The sequence below is a fragment of the Callithrix jacchus genome, chromosome 9 (genome assembly GCF_049354715.1).
Source record: "Callithrix jacchus isolate 240 chromosome 9, calJac240_pri, whole genome shotgun sequence".
NCBI lineage: Eukaryota > Metazoa > Chordata > Mammalia > Primates > Cebidae > Callithrix > Callithrix jacchus.
Genome location: NC_133510.1, coordinates 56,238,561 through 56,261,193, shown reverse-complemented (window position 1 = coordinate 56,261,193; position 22,633 = coordinate 56,238,561). Strand labels below are relative to the sequence as shown.

Sequence of the window (22,633 nt, the reverse complement as noted above, 5' to 3'; positions counted from 1 at the left end):
TATGTACACACACACGCACATACACACACACCATGGAAAACTATGTAGCCATAAAAAAATGAAATCACATCTTTTGCAAAATCACGATGGAGCTTGAGGCCATTATCCTAAGTGAGATAACTCAAAAACAAAATCAAATGCTGCATGTTCTCACTTAAAAGTGAGAGATAAACAAAGGCTACATATGAACATAAAGATGGAGAGACTAGGCTCTGGGGACTTTAAAAGGGTGAGGTTGAGAGAGAGATGAGGGTTAAAAAATTACCTACTGGATACAGTGTTTACTATTTAGGTGATGTGCATGCTAGATGCCCAAATTTCACCATGACACAACATATCCAAATGACAAACCTGTATATGTACCCTTTGGATTTATAAAAATAAAAATGTAAATAAAAGCACAAAGTGGTTGTACCATTTTGTAGTCCCAACAGCAATGAATGTGGGTTCCTGTTGCTATGCATTTTTGCTGGCATTCATTATCTGTTTTATTATCATTTACTTTTGGAAACAGGATCTTGCTCTGTCACCCAGGCTGGAGTACAGTGGCACTATAATAGCTCACTGCAACATTCAATTCCTGGACTCAAGTGATCCTCCCACCTCAGCCTCCCAAGTACCTATTGTAGTCATTTAAGTAGGTATAGTCCTATCTTATTGTTGCTTTACTTTGAAATTCTCTAAATTTCAAGACAAATGACAAGTGACCACCTTGACAATGATGTTGACCATCTTTCTATATGCATATTTTCCATTTGCATATCTTTTTTGGTGATGTTCCTGTTCCAATATTTTGCTCCCTCTCCCTTTAATTGTTGTTTTAAGGGTTCTTTGTATAGTTCGGATATAACCATATCCAAACCTTTGTCAGATAGATGTTTTGCAAATATTTTCTCTCAGTCTCTGGTTTGTGTTTTCATCTTAAGTGTCTTGCACAGCATTTTCAGTTTTAATAAAGACCAACTTACCAATTTTTTCTTTCATAGATTGTGTTTATAGTGTTATATTCAAGAACTCATTATTAAACTCATGATCACCTCTCTGGACTGACTCAGGTATTCTGAGTCAGCCCAATATTCTATGACACCATCTGTGTCTGGGCTATAAGTGCCATTTTGCCTATCCATAGGCCAGTATCTGTAGAGGTTTGGACATCTATAACTGGAGCTTCTCTCAGTTCTGAACTCAGCAGAGATGTAATAAGGTAAAAAATCTGAAACATGGATGGAAATGTAGCTGCTTTTGTGAAGAACTGAGTCTTGAGACTGCCTATTTTGGGAGAAGGGTAGCAATGACCATATCTGCCACCAGCTCCTGAACTGTGCATGAGGAATCACCACATTTTCTGTACCTTTTTCTACTCCTGCCTAGCACCATACCTGCATGTGCCTACCCAGCTCAATAGCCCCTGCTCAAGTTCTCCATCTAACCTTTATGTCTTCACCTCTCGGGAGAAAAATCTCACTAGAGAGACCTTACTTCTGCAGAACTTTAAAACTTTTTGCCAACTTGATCTCTGGCTAGAAGGATTAGGTAGTATAGTCTGCAGGAATAAGCATCTTGGGACCAGTTTCTCACCTGGTGTTATGAAAAGACGGATTAATAAGACTGTCATCCTAAAATGGGTTGGGATGAGAGAGGAGGAGGAGAATGTTAATGATAGTGACAACTATGATTTTCTGTCACTATCAATTGAGTGCTAGCTCCTTTATGACATAGACTGATTTTTGTTATCCTTGTATCACTAGGACTTAGATAATATCAGCACATAAGCAACAAATAATAAGTACTTGTTGAACGAGTAAAAAAGTGATTTATAAAATTAAAGGCATTTTAAAACAAACAAAACGGTAAAAATTTTAAAATCTCAGAATGAAAATTTTGCATTATCTTTATTTCCTCATTGCCATGAACCAGAGAAAATGTTCCGGGAAACCACTGAAATTACTTGGAATCCTGAAGACAGTTATATAATATGCATGAAATTAAATCTTTTCCTTTAAATTCGCAAGAGACAGTACTTTTTCTTTATATAAAATTTTTATATAATTATTTGTATTATGTTAATATGTATTTCATTTTTATTAAACATTTATTCTCACCAAATCAAAGAGGGAATTCATAATCAGGACATTCCAAAGGAAGAGCATGACCTTACACCTATTAAAAAATGCAACTAACAATAAACCACAACAGCATCCCAAAACAAATACACTTCAATGCAAAAGAGAAAAAAAAAGTTGCATCTGCCAGAAAAGCTAATAACAGTAAATAGATTTACATTTCTGAAAGCTATTTCATTCTTAAAAGGCTGAGCATGCTGTTAAAAAATGTAGATATAAAAGTTCATAAGACATATTTGTTTATGGCTATGTAATTCTCATTCTTTTCAGGTACCATGTCAACATATATTTGTTCCTCCTCTAGTTTTATGGATGATGAGACTGCTATGTGATATAACTACTTGGATGAATATTACCAGAAATCTAGATTTAGCAGTAAGAATCTGACTATTGAGATATAAAGTTTAACCAAATAATCTAGCTCTCAAATGTTTTACATTTTAAAATGTAAAATATAGCCTGTCTCTTCTATTAATATTAGGTTGGTGCAAAACTAATTGTGGTTTTTGTCATAGAAGAAACAACCAAACCACAATTGCTTTTGTGCCAATCTATAGGAACCTTAGATTTAGTAACAATGTCAGGTCAATTAGTTTATGCTAAGTATCTCCAAGTAGCTGCTACTTTGTTAATCTCGAATTTAGCATATCTCAAATGAAACCAATTGCTATGGAAGTCCTAGATGGTACAGTGCCAATTAGTAGATATATCTAACAATATTTGTTATTTTTCTCTAGAAAGGCTTTTTGTGTGAGAATTGAAAAAAATTCCAAGAATTAGGCACACTTCTGATGCTTGCTATGAGAAGTGATTTTTTAAATTTTAACAATCACCATAGGATTCAGATCACAGACTTTATGATACCATGAGCATTTGCAATTTTTAAAGAGAAAGTTATTGTGCAGAATAGGAAAAATGCTTTTTATAAAATATCTAGCCACACAGTGTATAGGCAGTTGGGTGATTCTACTTCTGACCACCAAATTGAGAAAGCCAGTGATAAAGATGAAGCTAGCTGTGTATAGATATTATATACCTGATGTACAAATGAGATGGTAAGCACAAGAATAACAAAAAGTTTCCTCTGACTGAGAAGAATTCTGAGCCTGTGCCTAAATTCAGAAAAGAAAAGCCATAATTGATTAATGATTCCTAATATACATGGAGGAGGGAGAGTGGCAGCTTTTATGCTAAATTGTTGTTATACCTAGACCAGTGTTTTGTATTTCTTAGTTGTTGAAATAGTTTTTCCCTGATTCATGATCTTTCCTAGTTTTCCTCTTTTGGTAAATGGGATATCCCTACAAGATGGCTCAACAAGTATGGTTAGTAAAGGAAGCAAAGGTAACAGTTATAACCAGAGGACCAACTCCTGACCTTAATTTCCTTGTGACTGAACTTTAATCACCTAGATTCAACAGTCAAAGATGAGCAAAGGCAATTATTCAAGAAGTAGAAGAGAGGAGTTGGATCACAAAATAGTACCTTATAATAACATTCAATTACACTCCATGCGTCTTGCAAGTTAGCTTTAATGTTAATAAAAATATATTTTGATGGTGGAAACCAGGGCACAATCAGCGTGTTGGGATAAAAATTGGGACGAGAATAGTCTGTGCAGTATTCTTTATTGTGTGTTTTGATTCAAAAGAAATTGTCATCCAAATCCAATTTCAGAATCATTATTTTTGTTGAAAGAATACTAAATATGAAAGGGAGGGGTCACAGCTTGAGTTTCTGAGATAGTGGCACACTTCTCTGGGAGAGTGAAGAATCAAAATTTGGAAATGTTCTTGTTTACCTGTCCATCTAGAAAACATTAGAAATCACTGCCATCTGAGAAACCCTAGAAATCATTGCCAAAGAGGCTTTTACAGTTCTCAGTCATTTTTTGGTGCAATATTTATGGTCACAATAAAGATTTATTCCTAAGATTCCAAAGTAATCAGAGCTCTGTAGGAATAGAAAATGTTGATTTATCTCCTTATAATTTTATTTAGAAAATATTTTTTCATCTCATTCTTAACATTTAATCTTTACATTTCTGATTTTATGGTAATTTCAGACAATTACTATCACTGAAAGCATTTTATAGACTAATTTTATATATTTTTTGTACTTTCAAACTCTACTTTTGAAATGTATAATGATTATACCATTATATACATTATTGATTCTCTAAAGAGGGAATGTACTCCTGATATTCCTCAAATATTTTTCTTTATTTTTATGTGCTCCTGATCTTTCCTAACCCTCCCTATCCTATCCTATTTCAATTAACTCTTATTTACTGTTAACTTACTGATAATACATTTCTTCCACGTGGAGTTATTCTCTGGTATCCTATTGTTCCAGGTATTTAAGGCTGCTCAACAAACTTCTCTAAAACCTAGGGACCATAATATCTCTTAGTTCTATAGATGAAATGGGTTCAGTGAAAGAGTTTTTTCTTGGGGTCTTTCATGATAGTTGCAGTCGGATAGCTGAGGCTGCAGTCATCTGAACTCTCCTGGGTTGGTGGTCTAAGATGGTTCATTCACAAGGTTGTGTTGATGCTATTACCTTGAAATCCAGCTGGGGTTGTGAGCCAGGGTTTCCACACAGAGTCTCTCCGTGGTGTCTCGTGCTTCTACCTGCATGGCAGCTGGGATCCAAGAGGGAGTGTCTTAAATACAAGGGGTCCTCAGATAACTGGTAGCATGCATTATTTGTCTTTCTGTGTCTGGATTTAATATTTCATGTGAGCTTGAGAAAATGTGTAAACTGTTTGTTGTTGACTATTTTATAAATGTCAACTAAATCTAGTTATTAAAAAGAAAGAGAGAGAGAACAAGTATTCAACGAGGTCCAGGCAGAAGCTATGACTTTTTATGAACTGGACTTGGAAGTCCAAGAATGTTATTTTCACCATAGCCTACTGGTCAAACAAATCACCAAATCCAGCCCGGCTTCAAGGTGGGGGGGCAGTAATTATAATCCTTTTGATGGGGGAGTGACAAGGTCACAACATAGAAAAACATGTGGGGTAGGAGTATTTCAGAAAATAAATTCTGCTAAATTAATGTTCATTCTTTATTATTTTTTAGATGGTTTTGCTCTGTCACCCACGCTGGAGTGCAGTGGCACAATTCTAGCTCATTGCAACCTCTGCCTCCTGGGTTCAGGTGATTCTCCTGCCTCAGCCTCCTGATTAGCTGGGATTACAGGTATGCACTACCAGGACTGGCTAATTTTTGTATTTTTAGTAGAGATGGGATTTCACCATGTTGGCCAGGCTGTTTTTGAGTGATCCACCTGCCTCGGCCTCCTAAAGTGCTGGGATAATAGGCATTAAGTCACCACACCTGGCCAGTATTCATTCATTGAAAGGACATGAGTCATATCTTTTGCCCTAAAATTTCTTAGCGTACTTAGGTCTTCAGAGAATAAAAATCCAATTTCTTTCAGACCTTTAAAATCGAAGAGGAATGAAATCCATTTGAAGGCAGACGCCAAGCTATGTTCACACAAAGGATGAAGAAGCTATGTAGATGAAGGAGAGCATTGGTTAGAATTTAGAAGTTGGGAGTTCTACACCTGACACTCTTGAGGACTTTCTTATAAACTGAAATCAATAAACTGCTAAACCTCATACTCCTTGTATTCGTCTGTTCTCACACTGCTAATAAATAAACACCTGAGACTGGGTAATTTATATATAAATATAAAAAAGGAGGTTTAATTGACTTACAGTTCCACATGGCTGGGGAGGCCTCACAATCATGGCTGAAGGTGAATGAGAATCAAAGTTAGCAGCAGCAAGCAAGAGAAAGCTTGTGTAGGGGAAACGCCCCTTTATAAAACCGTCAGATCTCGTGAGACTTATTCACTATCACGGGAACAGCACGGGAAAGACCCGCCACCATAATTCAATTACCTTCCACTAGGCCCCTCCCACACATGTAGGAATTATGGGAGCTACAATTCAAGATGAGATTTGGGTGGGAACACAGCCAAACCATATCACTCCTCCTCTATAAAATGAGGATGACATTTGACAAGTGCTTTTCTATGCTCGCTGCACACTAGAATCACATGACAAACATTACAAAATGTATCCCTAGCAACTGCCCCAGACAAATGGGGGCTTGGGTAGGTGATGCTTTTTTACTGCCTCTATTCAGTCGAACTTGAGAAACATTGGCTTAGACCTGTTATAATTTATCAACCATGTTCACCTTTCTTACACAAACCCAGTTATGGCACATTAGAATCACTTGGCAATGTATTTGTTCAAACTCTGATTTAGTTTGCTTGAGGTTGAGTGCAGGTATTGGTGTTTGCAAAAAGCTCCCCAGATTATCTCAATATGAAGTTAGGGTTGATAACTCATGCCTCAGGAAAAAATGGTTTTTAAATTTTAGAGTGCACCAGAATCACTTGAAGGGCTTGTTAAAACAGATTGCCGGGCCCACCTCCAAAGTTTCTGATTCAGTATGTCTGAAATAGGCCTGGAAATATGAATTTTTAATGAATGTTCTATTAGTATGAGTTGGTTGAGGAAACCTCTCAGGGGTGTCGAAGGGAAAACTCACCAGAACAGTGCATTTTCTTTTTTTCTGAGATGGAGTTTCACTCTGTCGCCCAGGCTGGAGGGGAGTGGCTTGATCTCGGCTCACTGCAACCACCCCCTCCTGGGCTCAAGTGATTCTCCTGTCTCAGTCTCCCAAGTAGCTGAGATTACAGGTGGCCGCCACCACGCCTGGCTAATTTTTGTATATTTAGTAGAGTCAAGGTTTCACCATGTTGACCAAACTGGTCTTGAACTCCTGATCTCAGGTAATCCACTCGCCTCAGCCTCCCAAAGTGCTGTGATTACAGGCGTGAGCCACCGTGCCCTGCCCCCAGAACAATGCACTTCTAACTTGAATATGCATTACCCAGGGATCTTGTTAAAATGTAGATTTTTCATTTCTAACAGGTGTCTAAGTAGTGTCCATGATGCCCATAGAGAGAATACTGCATAGCAAGAATACTGCACTTGCGTAAGTATCCGTAAAAATTATTACAAGCCTAAAACGGGCCATCATGGGGATCATGGTAAAAAGAAGACCAGTTAGAAAGCCGCTTTTGAGTTAGCAATGTAAACAAGGTTGAGAAATGGCAGGAGGTACTAGAATAAACTGAAGTGCAGATGCAGAAGCTTATGATAAAGATCCTGTTATTTTCCACACTGAGTCTTTAATGGGCTTTTTTTTTTTTTTTGCAAGCATCTTGCTTTTTAATGTATTACGTTTCTTATTTTGAAATCTATTGTGTGTAACGTATGTGACAGACCTAGAAAGTATACAGAAGAAAACAACAAATGTAGCCTCATTTTAAAAATTACTGACCTAGAATTTAAAAGGTCTTCAAAACAGGTGAAAATAGCCATCATTTTTGAGTAGTTGAGAGGCTTCACTAGCAGAAAACTATTCCCACCACACTCAAAACTTGCTCTGATGCCCAGGATACCATTAAAGACCCATTTCTTTGGATTAAGAAATGTTAACATAGGAGGCTGAGGCAGGAGAATTGCCTGAACCCAGGAGGCAGAGGTTGCGGTGAGCCGAGATCGCGCCATTGCGCTCCAGCCTGGGTAACAAGAGCGAAACTCCGTCTTAAAAAAAAAAAAAAAGAAATGTTAACATCAAGTTCCTTCTGGAAAGGTCATTGCTATTACTTGATTTGTGCTCTGAAGTAGAAGACAGGCTAGAAGAAGCTTTTGGAAAATATATATGTCTTGGCCCTATTCTTAAGAGATTCAGATACAATTGATTTAACGGGCCTTTAATTTATATTTTAAAAATCTCCCAGTGAGTCTCATGTGTACCCTCAGCTGAGATCCATTGCCTGGTGGGACTTAGGTGATTGGGTTCATTCTGCTGAGAATAGGCCAGGTGGAGCAGGAGGCAGGGGAAAGCAAATGAGATGTAGTATTAAAAGGTTTTGGTTTGAACCTTAGTTTTGCTCCTAATGTACTATCTGAGGTGAAGTGTCTTTACATCTATAAAATGGGTATTATTAATAAATGCCTTATTATGTTATTATCAGGGTTAAGTGAGATCACATGAAAACATCCTGTAAATTTCTAAAGCATTAAACAAACATCATTATTGTGTAATTGAACTGTACAAAAGTTAGGTACTAATGGGGGAGAGAGGGCAGCTATGCTGTTAGTGTTTTTTTTCTATGTGCTATCTAAGCATGTATTTAAGAACAAATGTAAAGAAAATAGGTATTGGCCTGAAGACACAGAGTTTCTCAACCTTGGCACTACTGTCATTTTTTACCGGCTAATTCTTTCTTATGGGAGAGGGGAGGTACTGTCTGGTACCTTGTAGGATATTTTGCAGCATCCTTGGCCACTACCCACTAGATGCCAGAGGAACCCTCTCCCGCTCCCTGGTTATGATAACCAAAAATGTTTCCAGAATTACTAAAAGTCCCTTGGGAGGCCCAAAATTGCACCTCTCACCTTTGAAAACCACTGCTGTAAAAGTGGTTAACAGCCTTCAATTATGTGATTAAAAACAAATTATTAACATCACAAATACCTGTTTTTCAGCCCTACTCCATGAATAATAGAAAATGCTATTCAGGATCTTAGGAAGGACATAGAAACCACATATTGAATACTTGGGATAGTTTATCAAATGTAGCCCTTTGAACAATGTGTCCTGGTTTGCCAGGATATTAGCTTTGAAAGTTTTAGAACTTGATAAATCCCTTCCTACTCTTTATTCTCATTCTCTATGGAGCTCAGAGGAGTAAGATCATTACACATTTGTTGGCAATGAAGGCAACTAACTTTGGTCGGGGGGCTGTTATGTATCAGATGTCTTACCTGTTTACATCACTTCATCCTCATAGTAATTATCTGGGTAGGTGGTTCCATATTACAAATGAAGAAGCTAAAACTCTAATGTAGAACCTTGCCCCATTCACATAGCTGGCAAGGGGTAGAGCAAGGTTCATCTCCAAGTGTTTGTCAATCTCAAGTCTGTTCTTTCTGCCACATCGCTCCACTAGTAGGCTTGATAATTTCTGAAACCTTAAGTCTCTATTTGATTTTCTAGGGTCTTTGAAAAGTGTTTTTAAAAAAGAGATGTGGGAAGGTAACTTCTGGTCCAACCGTCTTTTACACTTGAGCCCTGGTTAGTGAGTGTCCAAGATTAGAGTCATTTGGAGTAAGCTCTCTTCACCCTCTTGATTGCCTCCCAGTGCAGGATGAGAACTTATCAAACACTACAGCATCTTACCCTGTAACTAGAATCAAACTCAGTGCTACCATAAGAATCTATGTGCGCTAGGGACCCAAGGACAACAGTTGGAATGCCATTAGATTCCATTAAATTCAAATAGCCTCCTGCAATTCCATCCAACTCTCCAGGTAAGACCGTAATATGTATGCTTTTCAATGTATCTTGGTTAATTATATTGCACAGCGCTCCATCTGTTGTAAAAGATACATTGATTAACAGCAAAATTGTATTAGGCATGTCTCATTAGGTTAGAAATGCTATTATCTGTCTCAGTTCACCGTAATAGAACTGAGCACAGTAGCTTAAAATTGTTCTTCAGTCATAGGAGAACCTCGGGGGAGAGAAGTTCAGAAGAATAACATAAATGGGGAAGTAAATCACTGAGTGTAGATATAGGGTCTGGGATGCTACTAAAAATAGGCTGAATATTTCCAAAGACCGGATCTGAAATCAAGGCAATCATAGTGTTGTATAAGGCTTTTTCAGAAATGGCACTTGTACAAATAAATGCCAGTGAGAAAATAAAAGATAATCTAAATTTGCTGGTTGTCACTTGTTAATTGAACAAAGAAACAAATTTTCTTAATAAGCAAACTTGTTAAAGTAACACATTTGCTCTAAAAAATTTAGTTGAGTATAACTTTATATCTCTCCAAAGTTTAGAGAGACCTTTCCGGTATAAAAAGAATAAAAGTGAGATGAATAGAACTCAATAATGTGTGGCATATTCTTCATGTAATAAGAATACTTTTCAGCATCTGGCAAATCATTTCATTTATTGGTCATTTATAGAAGAATAATTCTCAGTGTTGCCATATGTGTTCAATGACAAAGCAGCATGTTGGCAGATTCATGCTGTGCTGACCTTTGTTCCTAGTCTCATAGCTAGGTTTTTTAAAAACAAAGAAGGGATTCATGGATTACTAATCTTCAGTAGAGGCCTTTGATGTTCTAAGAAACTAAAAACCACATCATGGAAAGGAGAGTTACAAGACACCTTTTAGTGCATTCAGTCTAAAGGCATGATTCTCATGTTCCACGAGAATGTCAAGGAATGGCAATTGAGGGAACATGAGAATCATCTTCAAACACTTGAAAAAGTTGCAAGTAGAAGATAGATTAGATTTTTATAAGTAGCAAAGCAGTACATAGCTGAGATCCTGGGTAGAAATTACAGGAAGATATATTTCAACTCCTATAAGGCAGAATATTTTACTAGACTGTTCCAAACTGTAATGGGCTGGATGATGTGATAGTAAGTTTTTAGGCATAGCTAGTTTATATGTGTTCATTCATTCATTATTCATTCACTCAATAAATAATTGCAAGTGCCTGGCATTGTTCTACATTCTTACAATGCATGCCAGGCTTTGTTCTAAATCCTGAGATGCTAGCCACAGATAAGAAAGACAAGGTCCCCGATCTTATGTCACTCATATTCTAGAGAAGCGGTTGATAAACTTTATCTGTAAAGGACAGGTTAGTAAATATTTCAGGCTTTGCAGGCCATGTGGCCTCTGTTGTGACTACTGAACTCTGCCATTGTAGTGCAAAAGACCACGTACTGGCAAACTATGGCCTGCAGGCCAAACCCTGCCTACCATCTTCTTTTCTAAATAAAACTCTGTTGGAACACACCCACAATCAGTTGGTTCCCTATTGCCTACAGCTAACTTTGTACTTCACAAGCAGAGTTGAATAGTTGTGACAGAGGTTAGGTATGCCCTGTAAAGCCTGAATTATTTGCTTTCTTACTCTTTACAGAAAAGAAGTTTGCTGATCCTTCCCATAGTAAGTACATAAACAAATAACTGTGACTGTTTTCCAATAAGACTTTAATTATAGACATAGAAATCTGAATTTTATACAATTTTCATGTGTCAAAAATATTCCTTTTTGATTTTTTTCAATTACTTAAAAATGTAAAACTATACTTAGCTCATAGACCGTATTAAAACATGGATGAGCTAGATTTGGCTTGTGAGTCATAGTTTGCCAATCCCTATTCTAAAGTATCTTAACAAATACCCATATCTTGAATATTGCTATTTTTCACAATAGGTAAGAGCCTATTTTTAACACTCATTATGCTGATAAATAAGCTACTGATTTCACCATTATGTTAATTAATAGAATGTCTATTGTTGATCAAAGGAAAAGGTCACCAATATTCTTTTTTTTTTTTTTTTTGAGACAGAGTTTCATTTTGTCACCAGGTGCCAGGCTGGAGTGCAGGGGCACAATCTCGGCTCACTGCAACCTCCACCTCCCGGGTTCAAGTAATTCTCCTGCCTCAGCCTCCCAAGTAGCTGGGACTACAGTCTCATGCCACCATGCCCAGCTAATTTTTTTTTTGTATTTTTAGTAGAGACGGGGTTTCACCATGTTGGCCAGGATGGTCTCGATCTCTTGACCTTGTGATCTGCCCGCCTTGGCCTCCCAAAGTGTTGGGATTACAGGCTGAGCCACTGCTCCGAACCCACCAATATTCTTGTAGTAGTCATCTCTGGTGAGTGGAGGTTTTTGATAAAATTCTAGCTGCTTCCCCATTCCCTTCTACCACTCCGGTGTGAAGTCCTAATTAGAACATTGAAATGCACCCGGCTTGTATTTTAGCCTAACTTATATATAATATCACACTATCTATGTGGACATATTATGGATTACAGACATTGTAACACTTTAATATGCGGAGACATTCAACTCTTCTTTGCTCAGCAATCTCTTCTTACCCTTTGGGGCATACTTTACATAATTAAAAGGACCTATGAATTTCCCAAACGAAAAAGCCATCCATCTGGGATACCATATTTAGAGGCTGACTGTAATTTCCAACCCCACATAGCAATTTTTCCTTCATGGGGCACATCAAAACAAACTACTCATGGTCAAATCGAAAAAAAGATAAAAGTATTCAACTAGGCATTGGACTGAAGTGAGTAAGTAGTTTAATTTTAAGCAATTAATCTAATAACTACTTCTAGGTACCATCTTTTTTGTGAAATAATTTCTTTTCTTAGCATAAATTTTTGTTTTAGGCAAATGTGCTACCTCTATGTCCAAATTCTCTGAGTCAAGTCGTAAAAATTCTTTTATCCTGTTCTCATTTATTTCTTTCAGAAAACAGATTATAGTTTCCTTCATTTTTTTTTTTTTTTTGAGATGGAGTTTCGCTCTTGTTGCCCAAGCTGGAGTGCAATGGTGCAATCTTGGCTCACTGCAACCTCTGCCTCCTGGGTTCAAGTGATTCTCCTGCCTCAGCCTCCCAAGTAGCTGGGATTACAGGCATGTGCCACCACACCTAGCTAACTTTGTATTTTTAGTAGAGATGGGGTTTCACCATGTTGGTCAGCCTGGTCTTGAACTCCTGACCTCAGGTGATCCATCTGCCTCAGCCTCCCAAAGTGCTGGAATTACAGGAGCCACCACACCTGGCTCCTGCTTCAGTTTTTAAAACCTTTTTTTCTGTGTCTTCATGCATTAGTAGATTTAACTCTAAAAATGGAAATGACCTTTCAGTAATAAAATCAACCCCTTATTTAATAGATTAAACTTTTTTTTAAATTTTGTCCTTATTTTGTCAATGAATTGGCTGATGTGGCTATTGAGGAGCTAAAGCCAACCTTTGTCTGGCCAAGAGAACAACTGGTGTAGCTTATTACTGGCAACTCCCAATGGAGGACAAGTGGGATTCCAAATAGAAACTTGACAATGATCTATACCATTGGGATGACCTTAAACAACATCATTTAGACACAAAATGATTGTTCTCAAACACAAAGGGTAACATTGTCTTGACCTGTTTATTTGCTTCTTTGAGATTAAAACAAATATGTCTTTGTGAAATAAAGAATCAGATTGAGATTTCATTGAACTCAAGCACTGACTGCTTGCCATTCTCTGCCAGGGAGCTTGTGAGAGCATAGTCACCTTGTCTAAAGGGGTTATTGCTGTATGTGGCCCAATCCTTATCTAAGTGCACTAAAATTATTATTTACATAAAATATGAAATTTTATTAAAGTTTATTTATATAGTTTACACACATAAAGATGACACACAAGTTCAGAGTCCAATGCTAACACTCATAATTCTTCTCCACTTCCTACCAAAAGGGGTATTTCATTTTGAAAGTAGAAGGTTGAATTCTGTTTAGAGATCATGACATAAATCTGACATTGGTTGATACTGCGGCATGCACAAGTGCAAGGTCAGAGATGTCATAATTTGTAAATAATGATTATAGTTATTACATTCTTTATAATCTGTTATGTACAGTCTCAATTTCCTTGACCCACTATTGCCAGGACTGGTTTAGGAGAGGTCAGTTCCTGAAATCAAATCCAGTGTCAAGATTTTTAGTTAGTAAGCCATCTCCAGTCTTTAAAAAAGATCTCGGATTCCAAGGTTTTCAAAAGACAATGGTACATAGAGGTTGGCTTGGAAAAAAACAGTAACAAAGAGAGTATAGAAAATTTATGTGATCATCTTTGGAGTAGGATTTAAAAAAATCAGTCCCAATATTTAGTAAATAGTTTAAATATAGAATTCATACAACAATATTCTTAGTATTGTGTTATACAATTTAAAAATATATAGTATTACAGTTGATATAGTTTGGATATTTGTCACCTCCAAATCTCATGTTGAAATGTGGTTTTCAGTGTTGGAGGTGGAGCCTGGTGGGAGGTGATTTGATCATGGGGGTGGGTTTCTTATGGTTTAGCACCACACCCTTGGTGACAAGTGAGTTGTACTCAGTTCCCAAGAGAGCTGGTTGTTTAAAGGACTCTGGCTTCTGTTCCCCCATCTCTTGCTCTTGCTCTCACCGTGTGGTATATACCTGCCCCCGCTTTGCCTTCTGCCAGGATTGTAAGCTTCCTGAGGCTCTCACCAGATGTTGATACCATACTAGTACAGCTGGTAGAAACATGAGCTAAATTTCTTTTAATGTATTACTCAGTCTTAGTATTCCTTTATGGTAACACAAAGAATTGATGAATACAACAACAAGGTGAAGTATTTTAAAAACAATATCACTAAAATTACAGAAGATCTCTGCATTTTAAATGTCTTCAGCAATATTATATGTGACATATTTGTAAATGGTGTCATCACCTTTGTGGTAGTGACACTGAATATGAAGTATGAAATGCTAAAATAAGTATTGCAGCCGCTTTCAAAAAAAGTACTTACATAAAAGTTGACAAAAGTTTTCAAAGTTCTTTCCAAAGAAATTAATGACTCAGTAGGGGTTGTGAGATCATGAAGAACTTTAGTTGCTTATAAAATGGCACCTGAATAAAAGTAATATTTTCAAATAAATATCTTTAAGCCTGTTTCCTCCCAATTGTTGCAGAGTAAGAACCAAAAATAATCAGAGATCAAGATTATTTTTAAACTGTATGTTTGGTGATACATCCAATTTTCTTGCAGTTTAAGTACTCCATTTACCATTTTAAATATGTCTAAAAATATACCACATCATTTAGTAGGTGATTTAAATTGAATGTTTAATTTTTGTTCCTTTGAACCAAAAAGTTCTATGGTAGTACCTAATAATAAAGAACATTGTATTAAACAATTTCCTATATAGACCCATTTAACTTTCATGTATAGGATAATAATTATAAAATTCTTCTTTGTTCTCAATGGTCAGTTTACAAAATAATCTATTATTCAATGTATTACTCTTAATACTACTTTTAATAACATTTTATTTATAAAGACTTCCACAAGGTTTCTTTCCAACTAAGGCTTGATGATGAATATAAAATTAAATGCTAAAACACTTGGTACTATGTTTTGTAAAGGTTAAAATCCACATTGCCAACCAGCTATATTTTTGTATCTTTTTGCACAAGTAAGGAATTTAGAAAAGGGAATTTTATTCCATAAAACAATTTTAAGTATTTAAATATCAACAATCCCTTTGTAGTTAATGTTCATAACTTTGAAAATGGAGTTTTCTCTGACTTTTTATTTCAATAACCCTTAATGTAGGCAAACTTCATTCCATTTTATCCACATGTAAATTAAATTTGCCCAATTGCTATTTATTACCCAGCTATTTTATTTTATTTTATTTCAATAGTTTTTGGGGAACAGGTGGTTTTTGTTACGTGGATAAGTTCTTTCTTGGTGATCTCTTGAGATTTTGGTGCACCTGTTATTGAGCCATGTTCACTGTACCCAGTTACACAACTAATTTTTGACATTGTCCACATCTCATTGACTCTTCTCAAAACAATATTATCCCTAAACAAAATAGAAGAAATGATTTTGTAGCCTTTTTGTTAAACTATAACCTCTTATGTAGCTGTGTATTACTCCGTTCTCACTCTGCTATAAAGAAATACCTGAGACTGGGTAATTTATAAAGAAAAGAAGTTGGCTGACAGTCCTGCAGGCTGCACTGGGAGCATAGTGGCTTCTGCTTCTGGTGAGGCCTCAGGAAACTCACAATCGTGGCATAAGGTAAAGAGGAAGCAGGGATGTCTTACATGGTGGGAGCAGGAGGAAGAGAAGTTGAGGAGGTGCCATATATTTTAAATGACCAGATCTTCTCACAAGCACTCTCTACTGTTATGAGAGCACCAAAGGGAGATGGTGTGAAACCATTAGAAACTGCCCCATGATCCAATCACCTTCCACCTGTCCCCACCTCTAGCCATTTCAACATGAGATTTGGGAGGGGACACAGATCCAAACCATAAGCTGATAAGATGGTTTTACTCTAATATTATTTGGCTTACTATATTTCATGATCTTTTGTGTTATTCTAAAATACATAAGATCTTTAGTTTCATAAGATTTTTAAAAAGCAGTTCACATAACCTTGATTGATCCATTTCTTCACCAGAAAAATGTTTTGGTAGAGTAGACATATTGACTGCAGTACCTGACAAAGGTAGTGTTTGCCGGGATTCTTTTTGGAGGGAAGTCTCTATGTGCAGCCTATGCTTAAGGAGTGGAAATTTGTGCTTCCACTGCTTGAAAGTGAACATTTAATATACACACATAAACTATTTGGAACTGTTTATGGGAGACTTGTTTCTTCTCTCCCTTTCTTATTCAATCTTTTAATTAGTATTAGTATAGACTTGTGGATATTATTTTATACTTTGGATTCTAATACATTACTACGTTGTTCTGTTGCTCCCTTGTGTCCCTTTAATATACCTTCATCCATATAGGATGGAGTTTTTGTTTTCAGGTTTTTGGCTGGCCTTCCTTCTTTCCCTCCCTCCCTTCCTTCTTCCGTCCCTCCCTCCCTTCCTTCCTTCCTCTTTGTCTTTTCTTTCTTTCTTTCTCTTTCTTTCTTTCACACTTTCGCACTTTCTTATTTTCTGGCACTATGAGATGCTCAAGGATCAACTTTTGTATTTTTGTGCCCCAATCTTTGGAATCAGGCATTTCTCCAAGGAGACTTAATTTTGTTTTGTGTTTTGGAGAATGGCCTGGATGCCAGGTGTGCTTGTTGCCTCTGAGGTGTCATCGCTTCTAGGCCCTCTCAACTGACAGAGCAAGAAAATATTGTACATATATATCCCAGCACATGTATACCAACATATCTAGAAACGTTTCCATATGTAAACATCTGTACCTGTATCACACTAAACACGAGATCATACTGATATCTTCAATTCTAATCCCTGCCACATAGATCATCCTAACCACCTCTACTTGCTTTAATGTAAATTCCAACTCCAGTAGTGAAATATTTGGCTCTCACTATCCATTTACTTAGCTGTTCAATGTCAGAATACATGTATAGCAGTATCAGAGTTGTTAAACCTTTACTCCTATGGTAAACAGCTTTATCAACTAAAGCACACTGCTTCTGTTTACTTCCTTTTGCTTTTAGTATTACAGGCTTCATTATCTCTAAAGTTATTTATTTCAACACCTTTTCCCCCAGCCCCCTTCAGGGAAGTTGTTTGATACATTTATAATATGATTAGATTGCTTTGTCACATTCTGCATTCCATCTTGGGATTCCTGGATGGAATCCTGCTAAATATTTTTTTTAATTTTAATTTTTTATTGCGTTTTAGGTTTTGGGGTACATGTGCAGAACATGTAAGATAGTTTCATAGGTACACACATGGCAGTGTGTTTTGCTGCCTTCTGCCCCTTCACCCACATTTGGCATTTCTCCCCATGCTATCCCTCCCCAGCTCCTCCACCCCGCTGTCCCTCCCCTATTCACCCCAATAGATCCCAGTGTGTAGTACTCCCTTCCCTGTGTCTATGTGTTCTCATTGTTCATCACCCGCCTATGAGTGAGAATATGTGGTGTTTCATTTTCTGTTCTTGAGTCAGTTTGCTGAGAATGATGTTCTCCAGATTCATCCATGTCCCTACAAAGGACACGAACTCATCATTTCTGATTGCTGCGTAATATTCCATGGTGTATATGTGCCACATTTTCCCAGTCCAGTCTATCATTGATGGGCATTTGGGTTGGTTCCAGGTCTTTACTATTGTAAACAGTGCTGCAATGAACATTCGTGTGCATGTGTCCTTATAGTAGAACAATTTATAATCCTCTGGATATATACCCAGTAATGGGATTGCTGGGTCAAATGGAATTTCTATTTCTAGGTCCTTGAGGAATCCCCACACTGTCTTCCACAATGGTTGAACTAATTTACACTCCCACCAACAGTGTAAAAGTGTTCCTATTTCTCCACATCCACTCCAGCATCTGTTGTCTCCAGATTTTTTAATGATCGCCATTCTAACTGGCGTGAGATGGTTTCTCAATATGGTTTTGATTTGCATCTCTCTAATGACCAGCGATGATGAGCATTTTTTCCTATGTTTGTTGGCCTCATGTATGTCTTCTTTTGTAAAGTGTCTGTTCATATCCTTTGCCCATTTTTGAATGAGCTTGTTTGTTTTTTTCCTGTAAATCTGTTTTAGTTCTTTGTAAATTCTGGATATTAGCCCTTTGTCAGATGGGTAAACTGCAAAAATTTTTTCCCATTCTGTTGGTTGCCGATTCACTCTAGTGACTGTTTCTTTTGCCGTGCAGAAGCTGTGGAGTTTCATTAGGTCCCATTTGTCTATTTTGGCTTTTGTTGCCAATGCTTTTGGTGTTTTGTTCATGAAGTCCTTGCCTACTCCTATGTCCTGAATGGTTTTGCCTAGATTTCCTTCTAGGGTTTTTATGGTGCCAGGTCTTATGTTTAAGTCTTTAATCCATCTGGAGTTAATTATTTTTTTAAGTTGAAAACTAAGGTTCAATTTTTATGTTATTGTTCTATGGGCTTTAACAATTGTATAGTTTCACACATCCAACATTTTATATTATATTAATACTCTATATTAATATTTAATATTATACAGAATAGTTTACTACCCTAAAGAAAATCATGTGTGCTTCACCTATCAATCCTTTTCTTTTCTCCTGAATTCCAAGCAACTCCTGATCTTTTACCATTGCTACACTTTTGCCTTTTCTAGAATGTTGTATAATTTGAATTATGTAGTATGTCCCTTTTCCAACTGGCTTTTTTCACATTGCAATGTGTATTTCAGATTCATCCATACCTTTCTTATACTTGTGGATTTGTTCATTAGTGTTGAAATATTATAAGTAATTTTCCGTTGATGAAATGAGTGCTGTACAAGATATGTGGTTATCTAGAAAACTTGTAGGCATTGCCCCCTCACACTCTACCTCGTGAGCCAGTATAAGGAGAGGACTGGGAAAAGGAGAGGAGAATGTAACTTTTTAGTCTTATAGAAAAATACCTCATTAGGATTTTATTCGTTGTGTTCATTATTGTATTCACAATGTTTAGAACAATGCCTATCATATAGTCGAACTCAAAATTTGTTTGTTGAATGAATGAGTATTAAAACCCCACTGACTTGAGATGTTAGAAAAATAAGTAAGTGTAATATTTGTATTGGTTCCTGTTTCTTTTCATTCCAACCAAATGTTGGACTAAAAGAGCAGAGTGTGGATTTGCAGAATATTCACCAATTGCATAGACTTGTTAAATATTCTTTATAATATTGAGCTGTCTGTGGCCATGCACAGCTTAAAATTTTTTTTCTCTGATATTGTCTTCACCCCTCATTACTAAACTGTGTCAGTATTCTCTGAAAAAAATAGATTTCTCAATCATATAAATTTGGGAAGTGCTATGTAACTAGATAATGTTTGGAAGTGCATATTAATTTATGTTTGCTTTCTTCCTGTCTTTCTCCCTTCTACTGTTTCTTTCACCAACTTAAGCGATAGTTAGCTCTGTATTCCACTGGCTTGGGTGGAGGAGGGGCATGTGGCAAGAAAGAAAATAGAGAGTCTACAGATTTTTTAAGTATTTGACCAGGAGCTGAAAGGGAGTGGAGAAAAGGAAGAGTATGGTGGGATGCAGACAAATGTTTAACCACTGGCTCTTCACGGAGGGAGGGGAGTGGGAAGCCTTGATTGTAGCAACTGTTTATTCTTATGGTATAAATACTCATGTTGTGGCCAATATCCAGCTACTAAGATAAAAGTTAAACTGCTTACAAAATTCTTAAAAGTTTAGCAATTGGCTGTCTTGAGCTGGTCTCATTCCAGGATACCACTAATCATAGGTCTCCCCCTCCTCTCATCCAGAGGAAGGAATCTCCCATTCCTTCCCCTCCAGAGCTGTTAAGAAAGAGTTTCACTTAAGTGAAACTGAAGAGAAGGAAAGACAATAGAAAGACTCAATAAATCATTTTTTGGCATATGTAGGCTTGGGGAGCTTCATGAAATATTCCTGGGTCTCAACTGGGGCTTTAAAGCGTCCTTAAAGGAGCAAGATGAGAGTAACTTACAATTCAGTATTGACTGGCGTGTACTGATGGACCAGGACCTGCTGCATTCATCATCCTTCACCCATACCCACTTCATACTCATGCCTTAACACTGCTTGAGATTCCAAAACTGGATTCCAGCCCCATGGAATAGGAAGAAATCCCAGGAAAAACTTAAGAGGAGTATGGTTTTCCCATTAGACTGGTAGAATAAAAGCTTAGTGTAAGACACTAAGTTGTATCCTAGACAATTTCTTGTAATGGAAACTGGAGTTATTTCATTACAACCACATATTTTATTATATAAATCTCACAATCATATTGTTACAGATTGAGATAATCCTGCAGTAAAGAAAACTGTTTAAGTTTTTAAAAAATATATAGCATTTTGTATAGCGAGGTTATCGGAATCCATTGAAACAAACTAACAAAACTAAACAGTCATGCCCATTTGGAAGAGTCCTAGTTAACCTTCTAAATAGCCCAGATTATGATGCAAAGAGAGATGATTCAGTTGTACCAAGTTTTATAAAAAGACAGACCTCTAGATCAGGATGCCGAGATTTGTTTGTGCCTGGATCTAAACCAAGTGGAAATGATTCCTGTGAATTGAGAAATTTAAAGTCTGTTTAAAATATTCATTTCAAAGAACCTTTGATGTCAGATGAAAAGAGTTCTGAACTTATTATTACTGATTCAATAACTCTGAAGAATAAAACTGAATCAAGTCTTCTAGCTAAATTAGAAGAAAATAAAGAGTACCAAGAACCAGAGGTTCCAGAGAGTAACCAGAAACAGTGGGAATCTAAGAGAAAGTCAGAGTGTATTAACCAGAATCCCATTGCATCTTCAAATCAGTGGCAGATTCCAGAGTTAGCCCGAAAGATTAATACAGAGAATCATATCACTTTTGAGCAACCTGTCTTTCCAGTTTGAAAACAGTCACCGCCAATGTCAGCTTATAAATGGTATGATCCAAAATCTATTTGTAAGACACCAAGCAGCAATGCCTTGGATGATTACATGAGCTGTTTTAGAACTCCAGTTACAAAGAACGACTTTCCACTTGCTTGTCAGTTGTCAACACCTTATGGCCAACCTGTCTGTTTCCAGCAGCAACAGCAGCAAATACCTGCTACTCCACTTCAAACTTTACAGGTTTTAGCATCCTCTTCAACAAATGAATGCATTTCAGTTAAAGGAAAAATTTATTCCATATTAAAGCAGATAGGATGTGGAGGTTCCAGTAACATATTTCAGGTTTTGAATGAAAAGAAACAGATATATGCTATAAAATATGTGAACTTAGAAGAAGCAGATAACCAAACTCTTGATAGTTACCAGAACGAAATAGTTTATTTGAATAAACTACAACAACACAGTGATAAAATCATCCGGCTTTATGATTATGAATTCACAGACCAGTACATCTACATGGTAATGGAGTGTGGAAATATTGATCTTAATTGTTGGCTTAAAAAGAAAAAATCCATTGACCCATGGGAACGCAACAGTTACTGGAAAAATATGTTAGAGGCAGTTCATACAATCCATCAATATGGCATTGTTCACAATGATCTTAAACCAGCTAACTTTCTGATAGTGGGTGGAATGTTAAAGCTAATTGATTTTGATCGCAAACCAAATGCAACCAGATACAAGTATTGTTAAAGATTCTCAGGTTGGCACAGTTAATTATATGCCACCAGAAGTGATCAAAGATATGTCTTCCTCCAGAGAGAATGGGAAATCTAAGTCAAAGATAAGCCCCAAAGTGATGTTTGGTCCTTAGGATGTATTTTGTACTATATGACTTACGGCAAGACACCATTTCAGCATATAATTAATCAGATTTCTAAATTGCATGCCATAATTGATCCTAATCATGAAATTGAATTTCCTGATATTCCAGAGATAGATCTTCAAGATGTGTTAAAGTGTTGTTTAATAAGGGACCCTAAACAGAAGATATCCATTCCTGAGCTCCTGGCTCATGCATGCATTCAAATTCAAACTCATCCAGGTAAACAAATAGCCAAGGAAACCACTGAATATGTTCTTGGCCAACTTGTTGGTCTGAATTCTCCTAACTCTATTTTGAAAGCTGCTAAAACTTTATATGAACAGTATAGTGGTGGAGAAAGTCATAATTCTTCATCATCCAAGACTGTTGAGAAAAGTAGGAAAAAAATGATTTGTAGTTACTGGTAAACTCTCAAATACCACCTATAAAATATATTGGATTGTTACACTCTTGACTCCCTTGTGGAAATCTACAATTGAAGATAACATCACTCTGAAGTGTTATCAGCAAAAAAATTCAGCAGTTTATTTTCAAAAGAAAACTGTAAAAATAGCAACCACTTGTGGCACTGTATATATTGTAGAATGGTTTTCTCTGTTTTGTGTGCTTGTGTAATGTGTTT

General features: G+C 36.7%; 1 pseudogene; it reads left to right on the top strand.

Annotated features, from left to right (window-relative positions):
• The window catches only part of LOC100395856 (dual specificity protein kinase TTK pseudogene), a 51,585-nt pseudogene extending 29,167 nt beyond the window's left edge, over positions 1-22,418 (top strand).
• Positions 22,419-22,633: the final 215 nt, after the last annotated feature.